The following is an 8157-nucleotide window of genomic DNA, read 5'->3' on the forward strand; positions in this document are numbered from 1 at the left end:
GGCAGAGAAAACAAAAGGCCTTAGCGGGGCCCCTGGCCTTTGTCTTGGGAGAGGGAAGATTTGCAACTAGACACTTCTTGAAAGGAGACACTCAGTTTCGCAAGTGAGCCCTCTCACCCAGCACACACCTATGGCTGGCTGGGCAAGGCACTCAGGCACGTAACCACAGGCACCAGGCAACATGCCTCCATCACCTATCCCACTTCCGGTCCCTTCCCAGGAAGCAGCTCTTCTTCCCCTCTCTCCATTCCACCTCCCCAGCCCTACTGCTCCCTTCCTTCTGGCTCCCCGCAAAGGACCTTATTGTGGAGAGAGCAGCCTAGCACACTGTAGGCCAAACAAGGGGAAATGACTTGTCCAGGCAGAGACAGGTCTATGTCTAGAGCCGGGCCTTCTAAATTTACAGGCCAGTGCGATGTTTCTCAAATGAGATTAACTAGGATTAAGTGAGATCATGCATGTAAAGATGCTGTGAACTATAATTCCTCATACCATTATCACGCATTAGTGGGATCATTTCACTATTTCTGTTCCTGGGGGTGGGGTGGGGTGGGGTGGGGGGAAGAATCCAGAGGGGCATGACCTTTGGCCTCCTGGACATCCTTTAATTGGTGGTTAAAGCAAAGGCAGACCCTGGGGCCCCAAGGTACCAGCAGGAGATGGGTGTGGGGCTAGCCCCATCCTGATCCAGCCTCTTCACCTCTCCCAACCCTGAGCCTCCACATTGTTCTCCCCGCCTCCCACCACCCACCCATGCCAGCCATTCTCCCCTCCCTTTCCAGCCTGTTGCATCGCTGACCTAAGGACCACACTGAGAGCCCCCTTCTCTGTGCTCTGATGCCGTCATGCTTTCAAGGCTTTTCTCTGTGTCTGTCCCACACTGCACAAGCATCGCTGTGCACCAGAGCCTCCAGCCCCTTCGGGCCCTCCACTCCCTTCAGAGACAGACTGGATAAGGAACACATATCTGTAATTGTGCCCACTGCCTCCTCTAAGCTCTTTTCTGTCTTCCTTGACCAAACCTTCCTTCGGGTTAGCAAAAGCCTGCCCTCAGTCATAGATGCTATGGAGATGATTCTCCCAATCCTCAACAGCTGATGACAGCCACCTGGCCTCATTCCTGGAGAAGGGGTCAAGTCAGAGTCCAAAGTGACCCCCAGGGCTGTACTTCTGGCAGCTGAGTGTCCTTGCACTGGAATTTCAAAGGGAACAAGGTACTGAGCTGTAAGCCAAGCCTGGCCGTGTCTCAGGTATTGCATCCCCTCCTCACTTCTTCCCAACAGATGTTTCTGTGCTATGTTCAGTCACTCAATAGTTTCTGACTCTTTGCAACTCCTGAACTCTGACCCACCAGGCTCCTCTGTCCATGGGATTTTTCAAGCAAGAATACTGGAGTGGGTTGCCATTTCCTTCTCCACAGATCCCTCTAGAAGTTGCCAAAAATTTCTCCTCTCAGCTATTCCTCTTCCAAGATGACACTGTCCCCTGAACTTAATGTGAGATCCCTACTGCTTCCAGCCCCAATCGCCCAGATTGGGATCACTGAGGTCAGAATCCACAGAAGGATTCAAGTGATGGGATGGAGGGGAACTACACCTGTTAAGCACTTTTGTGTCCCATTTTCTGTGCTGGGTGCTTTACATGCATTAGCTCATCTAATCCTCCTAAAACTTCAGGGAGGTTAGGGAAGGCCGGCACCCGATAGCCGTGTTGCGTTTTACTTTTTCCAAAGCATTTCCTTATCACCTCCTGCAATTATTTCCCAACCCTGCAAGACAGGCTGAGCAAATACTGTCCTTCCCATTTCAGGCCGAGGCTGAACAACTGGACTAAAGTCACACAGCTGTATATGGTAGAGCTAAGACTTGAATTCAAGCCTTCTTATGCAAAATGCCATGATCTTTCCACTCAGATGTCAGAACAGATCAGGCCTGTGTTGGGGCCACTCCTAGGGCCCTCCTGGGAGCCCTGGGCAGAAATCAGAGCAACTGGCCTGCCAGTCTTGGGTGGGGGGAGGGCTGGGGCCAGGTGGGCAGACAATGACGAAGAACACAGGCTGGTTTCTGCCCTCAAAGAGCACCCAGCCTGGAGGAGGGTGGAGGTCCCATGCCAAACCAGACAGAGGCAGGGCAGCATAGAGGCAGATGGACAGAACTTCAGGTCCCCAAGCTGGAGAATGGGGTGATTCTGAGCCGAGGGGAGGAAGGGCTGGCCACTGGGCCTCGGCTGCTTCCACCTCCTCACTCCTACTTTGCGCCAGATGACTTTGCCCCTTCGCGGGTTGCTTCGATACTCTTTTGGGTCTTTAAGCTGCGATTCTGTATCTGGGCAGTGCCTCCCAGCTAGACTATGAGCCCTGTGGGGGCAGGGCTCCTTTTGGTTCTCAGATGGCACCCTCCTCTCTATCTTCCCTCATCTGTCCTGGGTAGCACAGTGCTCTGCACATAGTAAACACTCAATAAATGCTCACTTGTCAATAAATGCTGTTTCTGTCACAATTTACAAATGGTCCGTGCAGTCTGAGGAGCCAGAAGACAGACTAGAGTCTGTGGCGTGTCACGAGCACCCAGAGCTGCCGCGACGGGTGGTGCAGGAGTTCAGCTGGGAGGCCTGTGGTGTCCAGGTCCCGCTGTCAGCCTGGCCCAAATGGGTATGCTGGGCTCTGTCACCCAGGTGGCACTGCAGGGAGGCCACCAGGACATGGGCTGGCTGTGTGGCCACCAGAGAGAGTGAAGGAGAGCCCCCTTTGGTCCCCTCGTACAAACTATAGCACCATGTTGGGAAGACAGGGCAGGGACCCGGGATAACACCTAACACTGAACGTGCAAGATCAGCCTCCTGCTCTTCTCCCCAAACCTGCTCCTGCCATGGTCGTTCCCAGCTCAACTGATGGCAACTCCATCTTTCCAGCTTGAGACCAAAAGGCTTGAGCCATCGTTGACTCCCCATTCTCACACCCAGCCCTGACTCCATCAGGGAATCCTGCTACTTCTACCTTCAAAGGGATCCAGATCTCTCAGCTTCAGTATTTCCCACCAGGCCACAGTGTCCCTGCCTCCACGCCCTTCTCATCTCTTCTCAACACAACAACAGAGGTGTCTTTTAAAGCTTTGTCAGGGGGCATCCCCGGTGGCTCAGTGGTAAAGAATCTGCCTACCAATGCAGGAGACAGGGGTTTGATCCCTGATCTGGGAAGATTCCCAAGTGCCTCGGAGAAGCTAGGCCCATATGCCACAAGTACTGGACCTATGCTCTAGAGCCCGGGAGCTGCAACCACTGAGCCCACTCTTAGCAACTGCTGAAGCCCGAGTGCCTTAGACCTGTGCTGCACAACAACAGAAGCTCGCACACTGCAACGGGAGAGCAGCCCCCCACTCGCCGCAGCTAGAGACAAGCCTGCACAGCAACGAAGATCCAGCACAGCCATAAAAAAATTAATTTTTTTTAAAACCTTTGTCAGGGACTTCCTTAGTGGTCCAGTGGCCAAGACTCTGCACTTCCACTACAGGGAGCATGGGTTCAATCCCTGGTCAGGGAAGTTATGCATGCCACGTGATACAGCCAAAAAGAAAAACAAAAAAGAATTTTTCAGTCCACACCAGTCCCGTCAGTGACTCCCTCAGCCTCTCGAGTAAAGCCTGCGGTCCTTCTGGTGATGCGCAAGGTCTGCCCACCTGCACTGCTTTCTGCCCTCCCTTGCTTTCTCTGCTCCAGCAATTCAGGCTGCTCCCTTTGCCTAGAATGTTCTTCCCCTATACATGCATGGTTCTTTCCCTCTCTTCTTGAAACCAAGCAAGACGTTATGGGGCTCCTGGGCACAAAAGCCTTTCTGTGTCACCTTCTCTGAGTTCCAAAGGGCAGGTTCAAACATTTGCTGATCAGGCAAGGGAGGAAATACAGAGACAAGGGAGAGCAGTCAAGAAACAGTAGTACAGCCTTGGGAGCAGGCTCCTGGTTCCCCCTCAAGGGATATACATAATGTTATCTTTGAGCTCCTCTGCAGAATTAAAACTCATATCAAATAGAAGACGTGATGAAGCACTCTTCTTTCCAGAGAAGGTCACAGTTCACCCATCACCTGATGCCAGATGACCTCTGGATTAAAAGAATGCGGGTCTTGCACACACCTTGATCCCTGATCCTGACTAAAAGACTCTTCACACGCCCCCACCCCCCCACCCAAAGGTGGGAAACACAGTTTTGAGGGCATTAGTCCACTGTGGTCTCCTTTACTGGCAAAGCAATAAATCTATTCTCTTCTACTTCACCCCAAACCCTGTCTCTGAGATTTAATTCGGCACCAGTGTACACAGGCTGAGCTTCTGGCATCAGTTTTCCTTCTGGGAAATTCCATTTGAAAGGCACCTGCTGGGGCAGAGGTCACAGGCTAAGCGGAACTTGGAAGCTGATTTGAGCCTTGTGCTGTTTGGTTTTTGGTTTGAGGCTTCTGTTGCTGGCGAGGATTTTGGTTTGTTCTTGGTCTGCACTTGAGTGTTCTATCGATCAAACATGGGAAATGCTTCAATTCCACCTGATGGTCCTCTGGAGAAAATCCTGGCAGACTGATCGACCTAAAGCTATGAACCTATGACCAAAAAGAAATGAGATCCTATTGTAATTCTGTTTGGCCAACGTGCATTCTTAAAAGTGAGGAGAGGTGGTCTTTGTATGATCCCCTATTCTTCAGCTAGAATTGCTTTGTCACGGGAATGGAAAGGCTGGGAATTTGCTCCCCTCCATCATGGCCAGCCACTCTTGGGTTCCTTGGGAGCCAGTTCTGGGCTTGTTCTCCTTCAAGAACTGAGCCCATCTCTTTGGAACCCTCAGTCTGGGAGTGGAAGTGAAAGTTTTAGATCACGTCTCCTCCGATATTCTGTCTGTGTGGCCGCGGCTTATCTGTCATTTGTATTTGTGTGTGTTGTTTTGGGGTGAGCCACTCTGTCCTGTGCAGGATGGGGAAAGTCAACCTGCTCATGGCGAGCCACTTTGAGTTCTCCATCTGGGAGTGGAAATGGACTCCTCGGCTACACCTCGTCTAACATTTTGTCTGTTGAAGCATGTTGTTGTTTGTCTGTACGTGTGTCAGTACTTGCACTGACTGGTGAAGAGGTCTTTGGTAAATAACAGGTCTCACTTGTGACAACATCAGGGTATCCTTCTGTATTGTATTGGGCTTTGCCTGTGGTGGAGGGTTGGTTAGAATTTTCCCTTCTGGACTAGCCTTGATAAAGGTGACCAGAGCTCTATCTTCTATCTTGTAGTCCCCCTAGGGTGTCTTTCCAAAGCTGGGAAATTTTCAGCTATGCTCCCATGAAAAGGAATTGGTATTTCTGATAAACCTATTTGCAGGGCAGCAATGGAGGTGCAGACACAGACAACAGACTTATGGACCCGGGCAGGCGGGGGGAGGAGAGGGTGGGACGAATGAAGCGAGTAGCCTGGAAACCTATACACTACCATATGTAAAATAGAGAGCCAGTGGGAATGTGCTGTGTGACTCAGAGAACTCAAACCAGGGCTCTGTGACAACCTAGAGGGGTGGGATGGCTTGGGAGGTAGGAGGGAGGGTCAAGAGGGAGGGCACATATGTATACCTATGGCTGATTCATGTTGATGTACAGCAGAAACCAACACAATATTGTAAAGCAATTTTCTTTCAATTAAAAATAAATAAAAATTTTTAAAAAGGAGGTGGATTCAAAAAATTTAGTAATTTGGCTTAAAAGCCACACTACTTTACTTCCTGCAATGGTTAATTTTATGTGTCAACTTGGCTGAGCCACAGTGCCTGGATATTTAGTCAAGAATTATTCTGAATGTTTCTGTGAAGGTATTTTTTTGTGTGAGATTAGCATTTACATTAATGAAATTTTAATAGAACTGAAGTCCTCTGTAATGTGGGCAGGCCACAACCAATCAGTTGAAGGCCTTAATAGAACAAGACTAACTTCCCTTAAGCAAGAAGGAATTCTGCCACCTGACTGTCTTTGAACAAGAAGTCTTCCCTGAGTTTTCAGCCTACCCACCTATCCTATCAGGTTTGAGGATCCTCAAGTCAACTGTGAAAGCCAATTTCTTAAAATAAACCTCTCTCTGTTCAAAGAAAAAGAAATTGGTATTTCTCTCCCCCTATGCCTAGAGATGTAAATGTTCTACCAGGATTCTCAAGAACATTTATCTAGACTATCTTTACTTTCTGAGATTGAAGAAAGAGAAAAAAGAAAGAGGGGGGCCTCAAATGGAAAAACTGTGAGATCTCTGGTTCTGTCTGTATGTAAAAATAACTGGTAAATGAGCTCTATTTAATTGTCTTAAAAATAAGTGCTTATAAATTAAATATTTTAAAAATTGGTCAAGATGAACTTCAGGACCATATGATCTGGGAAATAGTACTGAATTGATATCTGCTATTGACGGTGGCTTAAGCTTGTTGGTTTGATTAATATAGACATGTCTTTAGAGTCATCAATATTAAACATAATACTTCTGTTGTACTTAGGTTTAATAGAAATCAAATCAAATCTGATTATATCTGTTGTAAATCTGTCAAGGAAAGTAACATAATGTGAAGAAGTTTTGTTTGTTTATCAGCCATGATCTGTAGTATGTGGGATCTTAGTTCCCCAACCAGGGATTGAATTCGGGACCCTTGTATTAGAAGCACAGAGTCTTAATCATTGAACCATCAGGGAAGTCCTTTAAGGAAAGTAAATGTAAATGATAAGAGCTTTTAGGTAAACTGTATGGGAATAATTATGGTTTAGGAATGTCCACTTGAGGAAGATCTCTCTGGATATTTGGTAACATGAAATGTTAGTTAAATGATGGAAGTTTCTTGAATAGCTGGGTCATTCCCAAATAAAATAAGATACCAGGACATCAATTACTAAACAAAGAAATTAAAGACATCTAGGTCTATCAGGGAATATGTTTGGTGCCACCTGGAGATGTTCTCTATAAGAAAGCAAGTGTTTTTAGAAATTATCATTGGTATTTATGTTCACCAATTAATAGAATGCTAATATAAAAATTTATAATTTCTTACTTCTGAATTTTCACTAGAAATCAAGGTTTTTTAAAAGTTGAGGACTCTAAACATGTAGTTAAAGCTAATAAAAATAATAAAGGAAACATTTCAGTATGCTGTAGGAAAGTGGGACGTGTGTTTTCAGTAAAGAATGGAATTACATTTTATTAAAGAAAAACAAAGTGAGTCCATCTTAGAGCTCATTGCTTTTGGATGGAAAAATGAGGGATGGGCTAATATGGATGCAGAAAGTGATAGAAGGTTTGCAGGAAGTGGACCCTGAGAAGAGTTTTGTGCATGGTCAAGTCTGGTTGAGTTTGGAATGGATTTAACTGAGTAAATGAATTTCAAAAGTAAGCTGGTTTGAAACTTGAATTTTATTTTTATCTCTGTCAAGAAGACAATTTTTCTTAAAACACTGAACTGCCTCTGATAACAGATTCAAGTTTCTTTACCTTTTAAGTTATCTGTTCTAGATTTGCCTTTGAAATCTTTTATTGTCACTAAGGTTAAGTGAATAACTATTGTCTCACAGTGACTTATGATTTTATACACCCAAGTGTTTTGAAACTTTTTGACAAGCATCCCAAATATCAGGGCTTTAAAAAAATATTTATGTATTTATTTGACTGCATCAAATCTTAGTTGCAGCACATGGGATCTTTGTTGCAATCATGTTATACTGTTGCAAAGTTTAATTAAATTATTAAGGGGACACTGTTTCTGAGGCTTAACTCAGTAATCTATTTTTGGATGAAGATCAGATGCTACATGATCTGCAACCAAGAGATTAATACCAGGTTATGGTCATTTATATTTAAAGGCTCCCTTGTGTTGGGGACAATTAAACCATACTAGAGATAATCAGCCTAGCATCACTAGGAAATTGGGCTGGGTGCTTCATGGACAATGCCAAAATATAATTTCCCTTAAAGATAACAACTGGTATAGAACAGACTAAGTCAGACAAACTGAGACATACTAGGCTGCGCCTAATGGAATTTCTTGACTTAAATTCTTACCTATGATCTTACTAATACTGCTAGCTATATTATTTTTTATGTTACCTGTTTTACAAAGCTGCTTTTTAAAATTACTGAATGTGTGACTGAGCCTCTGATAAGATGATG

The sequence above is a fragment of the Bison bison genome, unplaced genomic scaffold, assembly GCF_000754665.1.
Source record: "Bison bison bison isolate TAMUID 2011002044 unplaced genomic scaffold, Bison_UMD1.0 scf7180017864383, whole genome shotgun sequence".
Classification (NCBI taxonomy): Eukaryota; Metazoa; Chordata; class Mammalia; order Artiodactyla; family Bovidae; genus Bison; species Bison bison.